The sequence below is a fragment of the Phoxinus phoxinus genome (assembly GCF_949152265.1).
Source record: "Phoxinus phoxinus genome assembly, chromosome: 17".
Taxonomy (NCBI): domain Eukaryota; kingdom Metazoa; phylum Chordata; class Actinopteri; order Cypriniformes; family Leuciscidae; genus Phoxinus; species Phoxinus phoxinus.
In genome coordinates, this window is record NC_136892.1 from 14792048 (window position 1) to 14809911 (window position 17864).

The 17864-nt window shown below is 37.6% G+C and overlaps 1 protein-coding gene across 3 annotated transcripts in view; it reads right to left on the reverse strand.

Annotated features, from left to right (window-relative positions):
• LOC306984181 (teneurin-2-like) overlaps positions 1–12564 on the reverse strand; it is an 80661-nt gene extending 68097 nt beyond the window's left edge. For all 3 annotated transcript variants that reach the window (XM_079585282.1, XM_079585284.1, XM_079585283.1), the window contains exon 1: positions 12273–12564. The gene's annotated coding sequence lies outside the window, so the exon portion shown is untranslated. The remainder of the gene's footprint in view (positions 1–12272) is intronic.
• Positions 12565–17864: the final 5300 nt, after the last annotated feature.

The following is a 17864-nucleotide window of genomic DNA, read 5'->3' on the forward strand; positions in this document are numbered from 1 at the left end:
GTCTCTCGAAGGCCGCGGAATGGACATATGAAACTTGCTCTGTGGATGGTAAGTGGCCTGACAGATCACTAAAGGTCCTGCTCGCCATATGGAGCTTTAGCTCTGAGAGTTTCAGAGCTGAATGAGACTTCTGAAGCAGTTGGGCAAAAAAAGGGAGCCATGATCTGATCACCCTCTGGCATGTGCTTCTTCATCCCTTCTGTTTTACAATAATTCTCCATTTCATTGGCAGCGAGCTGCCAAGCGTGCCAGACCCAGCCCCACCACCAGCTGGTCCTCCAACCTGCAGTTTTATGTTGTGGAAATGGGTTTTCAATTAAAAAAAGTCTATTCAAACAAGTTTTTTTTTTTACCCCCTGAAATGGTGGAACTCATTAAAACCCTTCGCTGAAACGTGATACATCAAGTGAAGTGTGAAAGTTTTCTTGTTCTTTATTTATGTGGTGATTTATTATAAGTAAATTAATAATTCGATAATGTGAAAAAAGCAATGGTGCACCATTAGAGGCTGATGAAATGCACCATGCTTGGTTGCTCTCAGGCTCTAAAACAGGAAAAAGAGTCAAGGCTAATACAAACATACTGAATATACACACACAAACAAACTTGCTCTTATTTTTTATTTACTGCTAGTTGAACACTCGCTTTCTGCTCTTAAATATCTTGTATGCACTTGTATACTTGTGTGTGTGTGTGCTCAAGTCTATTTTTGCAAACCGAACCATTTAACATCGGATAGTTTGCCGGTTGACGGAACACCGGCGTAGGAATCCATAAAGAGGCCACTGACTGAAACATGCCGGAGCTTCGCCTGAACAGATCTGTCCACAAGCGTGCAGAATAAATACATAAACAAGCAAAACTTTTAAATACACTCATGCATATGTGAGCAACCCCTGCCCACTGACTCTGAAGCAAGGAAATGACTCTGGAGATGAGGTCCACTAAATGCACTGGGCCATTAGAGCTGGGCAAAAGGCAGTTATCTTTGGCCACTGATGGCTAAACTACCACAACATGTTAGTGACATCCAACAAGCTGCAGACAGCAGGGCTAAATAGACAGGGAAAACATTTAGGGACTCTGGGAGGCAGCTCTGGGAAGCCTGAACAATGGCTTTCTTTTGACACGGGCACTGTTAATGCAGACTGTCTCAGAGCAAAAGCATTTAGTGTAGCCTAAATCTCGAGCCGTATATGAAGGAGATCATGAGAAATTATAAGTAAAATGAATAATGGAGAGATAGAAAAAAGGAATATTACACCTGAAGGAAGCATTCCTATTAAAATAAAATAAAATAAATTTTACATAAAAAGTACATTTTGGTACACTTTGAACTGTTGCCTTGTGGAAGCGAACCGAACCAAGAAATAACATTGTAAAGAACCTGTTTCAGAACAAAGCAAACAATCTAGAGGTGTAAAATTCCCCTAATTAAAGGGGTCATGAATTAAGAAATCGAAATTGTCCTTGATCTTTTTACATATAAGAGGACAAAAATTATATTTTTTTGTCCTCTTATATGCAAACAGGATTGCTTGAGCAACAATAATGATAGAGATGCCTCTGAGGATTACAAGACGGTTTGAAGTGCCAAGTTGTGAAAAAACACATTTGTTTTGCCTTCCTTGAGATCCTACACATGGATGACATTTTTTAACTATAGTTCCATATCGCATCAACAAGACACTGTTCGTTTGTCCTGTTCATTTTACTGCGACTTTCCAGCGCAGGCTTTTCAGAGAGATTGGCGCGGTGTCAACTATATTGGATTGTACTGTAATGTCGCAACACACAAGTGTGAGTAACCGAACTGAAGCGCTTTGCTAGTGGGTTATTAAACGCAACCAAACACACCCTGTATGAGATTAATCAGATATAAAAAGTATTATCACAACTTACATCTGCACAAAAGGACACAAATGCACACATTAACTTTTGCTGCCTTCATGTGCTATCGGAATTATTTAAATACAAGTTTTCAAGTAAAAAAATGGACAGGAACACGCTTGGGGATAATTGTGATACCCAAATACCCAAGTTGGGTGTGCCTAGGGGTGGGCAATATACCAGTAGATATGATTAACCAGTGGAAATGTGTCAACCGGTACAGATTTTGGACTATCGTCTCTATGGCAGTTGTGCTCGCGAGATGTTGCTGCCTGTGTCACGAAAGCTTAACTTTTGCATGGGTTTTTAAACACATGATATTAAACCGTTAAAGCGCAAAGGCAGCAAAACAGAACTCATTTTGTACGTAACACATACAAAATGCCTGTATTTGCAAGTATCCTTGTAAACACAGTAAATTATGCCTTAAGTGAACGTAAACAGCTGAGAAAGGAAACGCATGTGTAACAGTATATTGCATCCAGGCAGCTAATAAAGTGGCAGCAGTAATATTGTTGATCAAACAACAAAAGGGTGAAAAAATCACAATCTGCTCTTGACTAAATCACTTTTTGTAACTTTAATAAGAACAAGTATATCTAATTTACTCAGTGAAGACCACACAGTGTTTTCTTTTAATACATTTGATTACTTTATAATCAAACTATATAATAAGCATTTCTTATTAAGGGCTTGAAGTTTTTTCAGGTCTATTTTAGTTGTCTCTGGTCTATTGTACTTTTTTTGCCTTATTGCTTGTAATTAGTTTATTTGGTCTTATTTTATCACTGACTGTTTACATGCATGTCTTCAGTAAGCTTGAGGGATTTTTTTAGGCATACATTTTTTAGGTACACTCTAAAAAATGCTGGGTTGTTTCAACCCAATTTTAGGTAAAATATGGACAACCCCAAACGTTGGGTTAAAAATGTAATGTAAAAATTTAACCCAACGGCTGGGTTTGTCCATATTTTACCCAAAATTGGGTTGAAACAACCCAGCATTTTTAAGAGTGTATGTATTCGTTTTTTGTGATATTGACATTGGTGACAAGATAATTTTTTTATATTATAACAACCTTATTTAAAGCAAAAATTACTATAAAGTGATATATATATATATCATCATCGTGAAATAAAATTACTCATATCATGATATAAGATTTTGGTCATATCACCCACCCCTAGGCGGTCCATAAACTTTAAACATGGCGGAGGGAAGAACAATTGCTGTTATGACTGGTATTCTTTATTAGATGTTTCCACAACAGCTACATAATTAATAATGAAGTTGAATCAAGCTTTAAAAAGTTGTCATGTAGACAAAACATTGGAGGAAGCCAAGCCAATAAAGGAGAACCCTCATTCACAAGATCAGTAAACATGGGACAGTAAACCTTGTTTGGGGGAGAACTGGAGCAAAGCAACTGGGCAGCAGAACAAGACCAACATCTGCCAACATCCATGGAGCTCAACTGTCTGGGCGAGGGATTAAATAAGAGGGCATTATACAAAATAGAGGCTCCATCCTGTTCCGGGATCAGGTCTGCAGGTGATGCAGATGAGTGCTGTAATGCTGTAATAGGACTGCATGAATGCAGAACAGGAAATGATGGGCCAGAACACCTCTGGCCAGGTCTTTGTGATGGGTCAGAAAATGACATCTTTAATGGGGCAGTGATTCTCAAGCTGCCTTGTAGCTGTTTTTCCAGGCAATTATAATTTTAGGGTGTTCAAGAAGAAAAGTACTGAAATGCTTTCTTTGCATGTTGGCTGTCAGTGTTGTTAGCTGTCGCCTCATTTTAGGTTCTGTAACAATCTCTTAAACATTTTTTTTTATCCACAACTATAAAACATGATGCTCTTTTTCTCCTTTTCAGCTTTTGATGGACCTGAATACATTTGACGTCAGAGTTTATTCCAATTGGTGTGCACCAGAGAACAAGTTGACATCAGCTGCAAACGGCAAATGGAGCTACAAAAATTAATGTAAATCATGAGCTGTCAAAAACTTTAAGAGTTCATTATCAAGCCAGTTGCAAAACAAATCCATTAGTGCCACAAAGTCAAGCTGTCAGATTGTATGTATATTTCCGGCGAGATTTTAATGTGCTGAGACTGATTTGAAATGAAACAGTTTGACTTTAATGAAAAGTACTGATAATGTCTTGAATATTAAGGTGTTCAGTAAGATGAATGCATTATGATTCGAGAATTTACTCATGGTGCTTTTACGCCTTTTTTCTTTTTCTGTGATGGAAAAAGAATGTTAAACCATCCATCACAATGTTAAACCAATGAATGACAACCTGCCACATAAGACTTTCCTATAGCCAATGCAACCCTCACAAAAACACCTTTCATTCAGTAGTCACTCAAAGCGTACAAATGATCCATTCTGAATCACACAAATGACAAGGGTATTAAGCAAAGTGATTCCATAGTTTATTTTGTTGTCAACAGTATTTTGCCATTCTTCATTACATTGTTCTAGAAAGATCCAACACCTGGCCCACAGCACACAATGCATGTCACTCTCCTGACAAATCTAATAATCATAAAGCTGCTAATAGCCAAAAAACAAAGCACCGCGAATCTGCTCTCATCATCCTAATAACAAGGATTGTCTATCATATGACACTTTTCTTAATTCAACCCTAACGCACTGTAATTAAGTCGACAAATTAAATCAGTCATATTTCTATAACAGCAACGGCCCACAATTAAGCATTTTGCAATTCTTGCCTTTATACTGCTGCATATAACCTTATTAACCTTTATTTATTAACCTTTTTATAAAATATTTTACCAAATAACATCAATTTAAACACAGAGCATAATGTTAAAAGTACATTTCAGAGACATAACCATTACATGGTGCCAACGCAAACATACATATATTTGCTGTCTGATCAATACAGTCTAAATATCAGAAATGTGTGTTGATATTTCAGTATTTCTGCCTGCCTCAGTTTAAACACAATACAGAGCTTTTGGAAAGAAGGGTGAGAAAGGTGACGAAAAAGACAGAAGTAGAAAATGAGAGGGAAAAAGTCGATCAACTGGACATGTACCAAAAGGAAAAATGAGCCACAGAGCCATAATGCAATGAATCCAATATGAGCGGTCTCCTAATTCTCTTTTTCACTGGTGAAATATTACAAAAGTCAAAGAATTTTTAGCAACCCTACTTCTTTAAATGGAGTTTCAATGATTACTTTATGACCAAGAGCAAGAAAAAGAGGAAATCGCTGTTCTTTTCAGTAGTTACTTTCAACTTACAGCCAGCACGAATAATTGATTGCATGCTTTTATTAACTTAGACAATATTCCATTACCTCCAAGGCCGGGCTCCTTGTCGGTTTCCTGGGATAAGTTGATTTAAAAGGATCATTATGAAGCCTCCTGAGATGGCATGACTAATTGTACAAATGATAAAAACTAGTCTGCCATTATCTCACAGGTGACGCATTTAAGATGAGCTAAAATTATCTTTAAAATCCATTACATGAGGAACAGGGATCCAGCTTAGGGTTCTGGTACATTACTAATATTCCCCCATTTTATATCAACTTGCATGCTGTTCGTAGTCACTTGGCAAAAAGAGTTGAACAGTTAAACAAATGGTTCATCAAACGAATGACTCTTATGTTATTACTGAAGTTTGGACTGTGTTGACTTAATCTTAATAACTCTTAAGAAAACATCATGAAAGCAGAACCTTGTTTCCATGGCAAACGCCTTCCAAATAAACTACAATCTGGAAGCGGGTGATGCATCATCAAATTCTCTATTGTTTGAGTATCATGCTGCATTTGATTTTGTCCTTTGTCTGAAGAGTTCTTAGTCTCGCTCCTTAGAAACAATGCAAATGTGAAAAGCAATCAGTGCATCCGATCAGAAATCTAAGCTCACTGGCTACTTCATTTAGTTCAAAGGTTCATTTAGTACAAAGGATTGAATAAAAGCGTGAAATCAAATGAAAAGTCTGGCTTTCAAGGCTAGAGGTAAGCCAGTCTTAATTCAAAAACCTGTTCCCAGCTCTAATGAGTGCTTAACAAATTAAGCCGAATGGATTTCTTGATTTGCAAGCCAACACAACAGAATCGAACCAAACTCTGAAATTAATGTATAGAGAAGACCGGGGCTAGTTGTCACAAATATTTGTATGTCTGGCAGACAAATGCTTGTCTAACAGGATTGTGTGTTGGCTTCAAAATACTAGTTCAAAAGTTTCCAAGTGCATTTTAGATGTTGCAATTGAATTCAGTTCATTAACTGTTTCTTGAATTATTTTGTTGCATTATTGTTTTACTGTTTAAAATGAAAAAATAATATTTAAATAGCAGACTCCATTATGACAACATGACCCGTTAAAGGGTCAACATGTGTTTGATGAACTGTATTTCTATGCAAATGCCCAAGTTTATTAGTCTTCAAGGTATGTGTCTATACAGAAACAGAAATTGAAGCTGAAGGCAGAAAAGTGACAACTAGCCCCGATCTCCCTTATATAGTTTTTTTGTTTTGACTGTGGCTTTCAGCTGTAGTATTTTCAAATAACAAAACAGAGATACCACAGACAAATGGGTCAGTCAGCAAAGGTCCAAAAATACAAAGCCACAGGCACGGAGGTCAGTCGTGAATGTCTCTTGGCGCATTAGAGAGAAGCGTGCCGCGCGCTTTCCCCCAGTGTCTGTGTTACCGCTGCGGCATTATGGATATTGCACAAACTCTAGGCTATATCTCTTAATCCTCTAATCTGCAGAGCTCAGGGAATAGCTGGCTACATCTGTAAGACCCTGGAATGCCGGGGCAATGCTCTTAACATAAAAATGTCATATTCACTTCCCTCGGCAGAGATATGTTTACACAAGTCGCCCACACTCATGCATTGTAATTTGATGTAAGCTGTTCAGTTGATAGGGTGCCGTTCTGAGACGTGGCTGTATGAGTTTCCCAGGTGAGTTGCTCGTGACAGGTTGTGCAAAGCTGCTGCTGATGTCATGCATGACCATGAGACGAAGTGCCCGACTCCCTAAGCAACTGAATATTCTGCAGCAACTAAAGAGTTAAAAAGTGGTAATGAAATTACTATTATTTGTGAAGTCAGTCTACAGCGATCAATGCATTCTAAAAATGGACTGAATACAATGACTATATTGTCTATTGTCCATATGACTAAATATTACTAATATAAAATATTTGTTGCTGTTATTTTAAGACGAATACCAGCTGTGTCTATGAGGATACTCGCCGAGACAGGCATTTTGACTTTTGCAAAATGCTCAAACGATACATCGTGCAGCCCTAATACAGGACCTAAAATTATCAATTGCCGAGCACCAAATGCGAGTAAAAATTGGCTTTGGTGAGTATGTGAAACTATTGTATGTCATGAACATGAACAAACATAAACAATGCTTGCAATAGTGCTGCGTCGTCACAAATGTTTAAGCCATGCCAATTTAAATATTCAAGCATGTTAATCAATTGCGGTTTTGGAGGTTTTCTATGTGCAAACATCCAATGCGCGGTGCGCGCACCCAGAAAAGCCGCATCAGACAGTGTGCGAATGCTGAATAAAGCTTCGTTAAATGCCTTGCACTTGAACGGATAAATTTACACAAAATTATGTCCAAAAATTATCTGGTAAACATAATCAGTTATGTCTTAAGAGAAGGTAAATAGTAAACGTGTATCATTATATTGGATCCATGCATTAGCTCTTAAAGTGACAGCATCCTAATAATCCTGATGCTGTCTGTGTTTTTAAAGTTAATTGACTTTTGATTACTTTATTAAATCTCTGTATCTGAAAAGTACATTTTCACCAGTATCTAAAATTTTGTTGTAACTGTCTGTTTTTGCTAAAATAGTTTCACGGCCGGGAAAAAATATTTATATCCAGTCAATTTTCTTAAGTCACCGGCCATTGGCAGGTGTGGCAAAAAGTTAGTTTTAGGCCCTGTATACATACATACATACATATTCAATTTGCGTACTGTATTAGAAGAGAACTCGCAGCATGGTGTGGAATATTTATTTTTCACACAAAAAAAAAATGTAAAATACTGTTTTTATCAGATTGATTCATCAAAGAATCATCAACAGATTAATTAGCTAACAAATAATAATTAGCTGCAGCCCTAGTTGAATACATAACACTGACACACAACATCTTAAGGAACAGTTGCTATTAGTCAGGACACTGATGTGCAAACAAGAAGAACATGAATCACTTGTCCACCTGCTTTGCTGTGTTGTTTTGAAATGCAATCAGATACAGCCTCATTTCAAGCCTTCATTTGCTGTAGTAAGGCTTTTCAAAAAAAGTGTAATTAAGGTGACAAGTCTAAGGCAGGAAAATGGAGTCACTTTCTCTAATGCGTATCTGATGGGTGGTTAGCGATTGTTTAAAATGTCAAAAGACTGACACTAATCTACTATCTGTTGTGAATATACAGTGGATAAGCTCTTCTATTGGTATAATCTCCCATACAGGATGCCTAAAAATATGTGAACCCTGTTTTTTTTGTTACAGAAGAAGAATACGTTTTATTTATTTATAAAGGACCATATAGCGCCTTTCAGTAGCTCAAGGTCGCTTTACATCACTACAATACATTTACACACCCGCACACACATTACAATCACATAAGGACATCATATAATCACATTATCCAAAATACATGTTAAATAGATGTTTATAGCTGAGTCTCGAATGTAGCCACAGATGAGATGTTACGAAGTGTAAGGGATTGTGAATTCCATAATTTAGGATAATTAAGACTAAATGACCTTCCACCTACAGTAGACAACCCGGAAACGAGGGATGGACAATAAACAAAGTTCAGCTGATCTAAGGGACCAGGCAGGGTGGATGCCTTAAACGTCAGAAGTAATACCTTAAAGTGAATACATGATGCCACGGGTAGCCAGTGAAGGTCATAAAGCAGAGGAGTAATGTGAGCAGAATTCCTGGTGGAGGTGAGAACTCTTGCTGTTGAGTTTTGAACATACTGTAATCTTGCAATAAGTTTTTTGGGCAGACCAAGAAATAGAGCATTGCAATAATCCAGACGTGATGTGATTAATGGATAATTAGCCTAAGGTTTCAGCATCAGCTAAAGGGAGAGAAGATCGAAGACGTGCAATATTACGAAGATGGAAAGAAGAGTTTTTAACAAGAGAAGAAATATGAGAGCCAAAAGATAGTTGAGTCGATTAAGACACCAAGGTTACGAATAGATGACGGAGGCTTAAAATGAACTCCATCAATATCAAAGGACTGGTCCATCCTTTTTGACTGACTTTAATTTGAGGAAATTCAGGGACATTCAGTGGTTGAAGTGTATATACTGTATATATAGATGATGAACAATAGTGGGCCAAGAACTGAACCTTGAGTAACACCCTGTGTAAGCGAAGCAGTGGCAGATCTATACACTTGTATGGTGATATAGCCTAGTACTTTCTGTCGCTGATGTAAGAAATGAGCCAGGAAAGAGCGGAACCAGCGATGCCGATATCAGAAAGCCGAGAGATCGGTATTTCATGGCAGGCTGTGTCAAATGCAGGGCTTAAATCGAGAAGCATTAAGATGCTTATTAACCCTGAATCCACGGAAAAAAGAATGTCGTAACCACCCGAAGAAGAGGCGATTTCTAGGCGGCGATCCTCAGTTTTTATCGTTCGAAGTTCAGGAGTGAACCAGGGTGAGGCCCGAGTAGATGGAACCAAAGTTTTAACAGGAGCATGCCTCTCAAGTATTTGAGAAAAAGCATTATTGTAAATACAGCAGATTTCTGACGGACAGTTAGATAGTAAACTTTCTGACCAGGTAGAAACAAGGGAAAATTTAAACAGAGAAAGAATTCAAATTCAAAATTCAAAAAAGCTTTATTGTCTATCCCCACATGGGGTAGAACATTGTCTTTAGACAAGGGCTCAACAAACAATACAATACAAGAGACAACCACACAATTTAAGATACACCCCCTCCCCCTATTTCCTATTTAAAATATCAATGGCAGTTGGAATAAAAGTCTTCTTATACTTGGCCTTTTTCACCAAAGGTACTTTATATCGTCTACCAGACGGAAGTACATGAAATGAACTATGCAGGGGATGTGAAGAGTCTGTCACAATAACGGAGGCTTTCCTTTTTACAGCCACCGTGTAAAGATCAGACAGAGTTGATGGAATCAGAGAATTGGTTTTACGATAGGTGAGCATTTTCTTCAGTGGTGTTTATGTTTATGAAGTTTATGAGTTTGTGATCTGAGAAAGCAAAATCAGAGCCACTAACAATCTTATATAAGTCAGATGTACATATGAGATCCAGTATATGACCCCTGGAGTGAGTATAGCAAAACTTTCATGTTAAGTTAAGTTGAAACAGTCCAGCACAGACATCAATTCTTTGCATTGTGCAGTCTTTTCATGTATATTAAAATCACCAAGCAAAATAACAGATGAATGACTACCACAGACAAGAGTAAGTAACTCACTAACCTCAAAAAGTCAGAGGTCGGTAAATTAAGATTACAGCCAGTGCCGTTTGGCCAGTCATATTCACCGCTAGGTATTCAAATGCTGCAACATCATGAAACTTGATCTTGGATATTTTAATAGTCTCACGGCAAACTACAGGCATTCAGTCTCACAGCAAACAGGCATTCAGTCTCACGGCAAACTACAGGCATTCAGCATCAGTGAAGGCACCTTTAACTACAGCATAACAAGAGAGAGTGATGGAATAGGTGCATAGAGTTTTCTAATTAAAAAAAAAGTGTATTAATTTGAATCCCTTATTTAAAAATAAATGTTATTCTACATCCTGCCCAATGTTGGTTCCAAAACAATGTGTAATTTGAAGGCTCTAAAAACTATGTAGGATATGCTTTACTATGTTTACAGAAAAGGTTAAAAAAAATATAAACATAGTTTTAAAAAAATCTGATTGCTTACCATTTTTACGCAGTAAATAAAAATCACTACATTAAAAATGAAAAACAAAAGCACAAATGGTACAAGGAACACAGAGTCAACTGAACAGTAGACAATTTGCATAACCTATTACAATCTTCCCTTTATTCTCATAAAAATGCAATTCCATGCATGTGCGACATGCCGAATTTGAAACCTGAACTTAATGTATGACAACCTACATTTAATGTAAAATGATGTATAAAGTCTGACCATGAAGTCAAAATTGACTATTCTTTTTATATGTAATAGTGCAGTATTTATTGCAAATCATTTATCTGTGGAATTAAATGTATGCGACCTCGAAATCTTGAATCAAAATAACTTCCCCTTCCTCTTGCAATGACAACATATTCTCTGATAATGTATTTTTGGCGCGAAGGCGAGACAACCTGTCACTCACATGAGATCACAGCAATAGCAAACCAAACCGATACCAGGTGGATGAAATCAAGTCCCACCATACATTTTTTATTGTTCGAGAAGATTGTACATCACAATAGGGAATAAAATACTATCGCAACTTCCATTTCATGCTGACTTTAACAGAGATTTGCCTGCTGTTAAGCCTTTATGTAAAATGGATTTACAGATAAAGATATAACTATAAAATGTATGTTATAAGCTGTCAATGTGTAAAAAAAAAAGTCCAACCAGGGCTTCAAAACTGTTCTACGAAAGAACGAAAATCATTTGGACCAACATAGAGGTGGGTAAATAATGACAGAGTATTTATGTGAACTATCCCTTTAAGAAACAGCACTTTCCCAATAGAGGCTCAAACATGATGGATGTGTCAAAGGTGGCGATAAATGAAGCTTTTACTGAGGCAACTGACCACCAAAGCTTTATACACAGAAACAAGCTGGTCGCAGCTCACAGCGAATGCCAAAAGCGCATCATGCACATTACCTGAGTCCAAACTGAAATGCTTATTATCAACAAAGTAGCCTATGCAAATGTTCTTCAGATCTTCACATTACAACCAATAGGCTAAATGCAAAATAACCTACTTAGTAACATAATGCATAAGAGAACACTGATCTTTAAACTGTCAAGATGTGAGAGAATTACCAGACTTTATAAGTTAATTTTAACAACAACAAAAAAAAATCAGAAAAACACTTAGTTTACCTGTCTCCTTTAGCTAATGTCTGCGAATATTGACAGCTGTGGAGTTGTCAAATAATAATACAAAATTATTGTTGTTTAGGCCCTTGAATGCGTTATTATTATGCACGTTCACTGCAGCATTAGTTAGTATGCGAGCACCGCTACTGCGGATGAGATAAACACACACACACGCGCGCACAGCCGTATGATAGCCTATAGCGATATGTGAATAAATTTAGACTGACAGTTAGAAAAAATATATATATTAAGAATATTTACCTGTTCAGAAAGATTATTTTCTTATAACCACATCTTTTCTCTCTCTTCTTGTGAAGTTTTTGTCCTCGCTCACGTCGGAGTGTTTGTTCTCGCGCTGTTTCTTCCAGATACTTATTTAATTCTGTCTCTTCTAACGCTAGAACAAACCGGTACTGGTGATGTCCGTCGAGGAGGACCTAGAAAACTAAAACAAACAACCCATTCCGATGTGGATGTCCATGGTGTCTCGGACAAGGCGAATGGTTCAGTAGTAGAGCGAGCAAGCACATGTGTAAATGTTGTCATTCGTGGAGCTGTGATAATCAGAAGGGAGGGTTAGGAGATGTTTGCCTAAACCAGTCAGAGTGTTGCTCCAAGTGTTGTTGCTGCTCTGTGAAGGAAGGTATCAGTGTGGGATCATTTGCGTATCATCTTAGACTAACTGAACCTGTATATTATTTTAGACATTTTTAGTACTTCAAGGTTTGGAAGCCCGGAAATGTAAGATGAAAACAAAAACAAAAATCATGTAGTGCTTCCATTCCTTCCTTTATTTATTTATTTATTTACTTACTTAGGCTACTTGCTAACTTTAATGTGTTTTTTTGTGTGTGTGTTTTTTTACTTACTTTAATATTTATTTATGACTCTTTGTTTCCTAATTTACAAGAAATAAATAATTTAAAGTCACTATTAAATAAAAATGTACATTTTTATGGACTATTTGCAGTATTTATTATAAATGATTGGTCTGTGCATTTTTTTTAAATTCACGTGCCCTCATAATCTTTAATCATAATAACACATAGCCTACCCCTCCCTCTTGCAGCAACATCTCTTCTTTTCTTTAAGGCGAGACACAACAGGTTTAACTGACATATATCACCATGAAACTTTACCAGTTGATTACCCACATGAATAGGAGAAAAAAAATTATTGCAAATTTTCTGTAATTTTATGTTTAAATATGCTAATCAGGCTATATCTAATTAAATATGCACTAATTTGCATATATTTTGAAGTGACAAATCTGACCATTGAAAAAAACAAGGTTCAAAATTATTTTTGCATTTTGTTGACATATTCAATGAAAAGACATAACCAGAGGGGATTATGAAAATCTCCTTTTGTTACCCTGTAAATCAGAAAATACTGCCAATAGGGCCAAGAATGATATATTCTTTCCTGTAGCTCAGTGGTAAGAGCAAGGTTGTGGGTTCGATCCCAGGGGATTGCACATACCTATGTATAAATGTATAGGATAATGCAATGTAAGTCGCTTTGGATAAAAGCGTCTGCCAAATGCATAAATGTAAATGTATATATATCAACAAATCCCTCCGGACAAACCTTCACAATATAGTGAGAAATACGACTGTAAAGTTTGGTGTATGTAGGTGCTACAGACGTGGAAAATCGTCTCTAGGAGTGTGAGAAAAAAACTCATTTTGAGAAAACGGCCTTTAAAGATTTGTATAGCAAAATTCCACTAATTTCTATTGAAAGCCATGAATTACAGACAAAATATGCTTTAGGTCCAAGTAAAATCCATGTATCACACTGTTTAACATACAAAACTCATTATTGCTTAATCCATCACTGATCATAACATCCAAAACATGACAACACAAATAGTATGAAATGACAGAGCGTGTCACGTGACGATTCTGAACGAATCACGTTGTCAGAAATTGGCATCAGCCAATGAGATCAGCATTTTGAGTTAAATCGACCATTTTACTTTCATGATTGGTTGCTGATAAGCAAAAAATGACCATATTTGGATCTGACAGCATTGTAAAGGAGAGAGAGAGCTTTTTTAATGGTATATGTGATGACAGGGTGGAGGCAGCGATCGCGGAGCAGCGGGATGATTTAGAACGCCAACTTTTGATGAATTTAGGCGAAATCTACAAACGCAAATCTACAAACGCAAACAGACCAAGTATAGTAAAATAAAGACCTAAATGTGTATCTTTCAGCACAAGTCTGAGAGAAGACATGTTATTGAAGACAAATAGCCCAAAATTTCAAAATTGTGAAAAAAAAAATTAGTTTTTGCCTGCCGTGTCTCGCCTTAATGATGAGTTCACTGGTCCAAGAGCAGGACATCCTGTCACTCACATGAGATCACAGCAACAGCAAACAATCTAACGATTCAATTTCCGAAGGTCAAAATCAAGTCCCATCCTACATTTTTTCTTGTTCAATATCTCGGTTCATTTGGATATATGTCGCAATAGGGAGAAAAAGACTATAGCAACTTGTGTTTCATGCTGACTTCAACTTGCTGGCTAACAATTAGCATGCGGTTGCAACTCTGACCACTAGCACTAACAGAAAAAGGGCAATCAATGGCCCTATCTTAAATGGCACACTTACAGTGCACTTTCGGTCTTGTGGACTTACAATGGCTGCCGCGTACGCATGTCTAATTTGTCCATGAGACTGAAGAGTGTCCCATTTGTCATTTTTGGTTTCAGAAGGGTGCTCGCGAGCTTTGCGGTCGATATGCACCCTCGATGCGCATTTTTTCCGAGCACACAATGAAGCAAGCTCCGCAGCTGACTTCTATCCGACAGTCAAAGCAGCATCACATCAAAGTGTGGACTCGTAGGAAGACCGCAAGTGTTTAGGGTGCCATTTGGGACAAGGCCAACAGGGGCTTTCACACCGATTGGCGAAAGTACAATCAGGGGCTTTCACACCCATTGGCGAAATGTTTCTGGTTTGTTCGCACCGCAGAAACTTGGAAAATTCAATGCAATTGAGGGGACCAAGCGAAACATGTTTGTGTATTTCCGCTCAGCTAGCGACATTGGACATCAACCACATGGCAAATGCTAATACATTTTTTGATATACTGTCTACTTTCTTTGTATAACAGTTCTATCTAATAACGTATTAGACTGGACTGTTCATAACAGATCTGGACAGATCATAAACTAATGAAGACGGAGAATGTGTGCTCAGGCACTGGCGTTCTCAGCATAAATTTTATTTCCGCTGTGCCGGAAAAAAAAAGTCACAATGCGGCTTGCGTTACTTCAGAGTTCCTGGTGGTGTGAATGCATGCGGTAAATGAGTGGACACTGAGTGGACCAGAAGCATCTGGCGAGACACAGGAATTAATTTGGTGGATGCTCGCAGTGCATAGGTATTTTCTAGCGGCTAGCCGTTGAGTGTACATTAGGGTATAACAGCAGCCTAGCGGACAGGTACAGAGGGCCCGCAATAACCACACCCCGGAACGCTATCAAGGGGGCCATGGACTTGTGGTTTGTGAGGGGGGCCACGTGGATTTGCGCTACACCACTGGGTATAAGGGACGATTTCAGATGCAGCCAATGACTTTGGCCATAAAATTAGCATGCAATACCAACTTCGGCCACTAGGAACACTAGTAGTTAAGGAGACTGAAACTGACAATAGCTTGCAATACCAACTTTAGCCACTATGAACACCAGTAGTTAGGGGCGATGTCTCGATGACACTGACATTAGGATGTGGTACCAACTTTGACCACTAGTAAAGTGTCATTTACAGTGACTTAGATCAGCAAATTACCAATAGAAGGTCAGACAGTGATCATTTGCATGATAGCGGTGAATATCAGCAACCTCCAGTGATCTATTTTCTGTTAAAACGGGCTTAAGCATGAAATCTTTTGCAGCATAACTTTATTGTTATATAATGAATTTGAATTAATAAAAAGGATGTTTTACACATTTTAATAAATAATGGTTTTGTTTTTGTTTAGTTTTTTTAGGGGGGGGGGGGTTGAAAATGTGAACAAAAGCAAAAAACAAATACAACTTTTTGTCTTCCTATGAAGAAAGAAATTGAGGGTAAGTAAATGATGACATAATTAACATTTTTGGCTGAACTACCCTTTTAAATGTTAAAGGTGATGCATTTATAAGTGTAAGCTGACATATTCATAAATAACTAAGTGTTAAAAAAAGTGTTTTTTGTTTTGTTTTTGTTTTTTAAATCAGCTCTTCGCATTCGTGAGACAACCCAATTCACAGAAATCAGCTCAGGATAAATGATTTAAATTCTCTTTCTTTTGGTTATGTAACTGTCTGCCTTGTGTCTACATAACTGATGAAAATCAATTGAATGAACCTTTGCTCACGGGTGTCAAGCTGGATTTGGGGAGGAAGTAATCACACATTTCCACCTAGGATATCTGACTGCGGTAAGATACAAACATGTTTTTCTCCACAACACTGCTGGAAAATATGGTCCGTGCCCCGCTTGATAATGACATATTGCATTCATTTAGTCCTGCGACAAAGACGCCCCTCCAGAAAAATGCGACTAATGGAAATGGAGGCCAGAGATGAGAGAGGCCACACAAATACTCCACTGAGCAAACACAGTTATTAATTATGCCAAATAATACCTGCTTCAGAAAGAAAGAGTATTTTTGAAAACAGGGCATATTGTATAAGTAGGTTTCTTTTATGCACATAACAAGGATCCTTTACAATTATCCTTTTGTATAACCAATTTTTTTAAACTGTAAGTAGAAGCCAAACATTGTTATAAGATAATCAAACAATTCACCTTTATAAGCGCTTTCTGTATTGCAGGGCTTTATCACAGAGGGATACAAAGCACCGGGGGCTAAACAGTATAGACCTAGTGTCTCTACAAAGCTGTTCTACAGGTGTCCCTATCCAAAATATATTTTTGGAGACACGTCTTACGACGATGCATTGGAGACGCTGTGAGCTCAGGAGGTGGTCGGCTCCTGTGGTGAAGTGCTTGGAGCATTTTGAGTCAGTATGGGGTATGGAGGTATGGGGAGCAAAGCGCAGTGTGTCGCTAATCGCTGTATTTTTTGCATCCTGCCGAGATATGTTCACGCGGGGCTCCGACACAAAGCCACAACATAGTTTCCAAAGCAACAGAGCCACCGACATATAGGAGATGCAGAAAGGAAACCGTTTCCCCAGGTGCCATTGATTGGCTGTCATTATAACAGTGCAATTTGTATATTTTTGGCTTGATAAGAACAGAGAAATCCAAAAACATGCTTGTGTTTGGAAGGAAAAGGGAACCAAAGTCATATATTTTTAATACATTTTGGAATAAATGTTAATGAATATTTACTATCAAAAAGTAATCAGTATAACCTCTGTGATGCACCAGTGAAGCATAGACGTGTGAAACTCAAATGACCTAATCGTTTTCATAATGCTGTGGTTTTACTGCTATCCCATTAGACTTGCCTTCAGGCCTGCGGGATATATTGAGCAGCGTCACTCATTCCAGACTGAAATGAAATTGTAACGATGAAATAATCAATAGGCAGCAATTGTTTCTTCAATTAAGACAATATGGTGCATGGTGGAAACTAATATACTGTAGTGCACCAGCATCTTTTAACAACTGATACAGTTTGTGTGCAGTGTTATTCAAGGGGTCAAGGTTTATCTATCTATCTATCTATCTATCTATCTATCTATCTATCTATCTATCGGTCTGTAAGTCTGTCTGTCTTTCTTTTTGTTTTCAAACCTTTCAAGCAATGAGTTCAGAGTAAAAAATGACAGCAGTACTTTGAATTTCTATTTATTTTAATTCTACTTCCTTACATTCAAA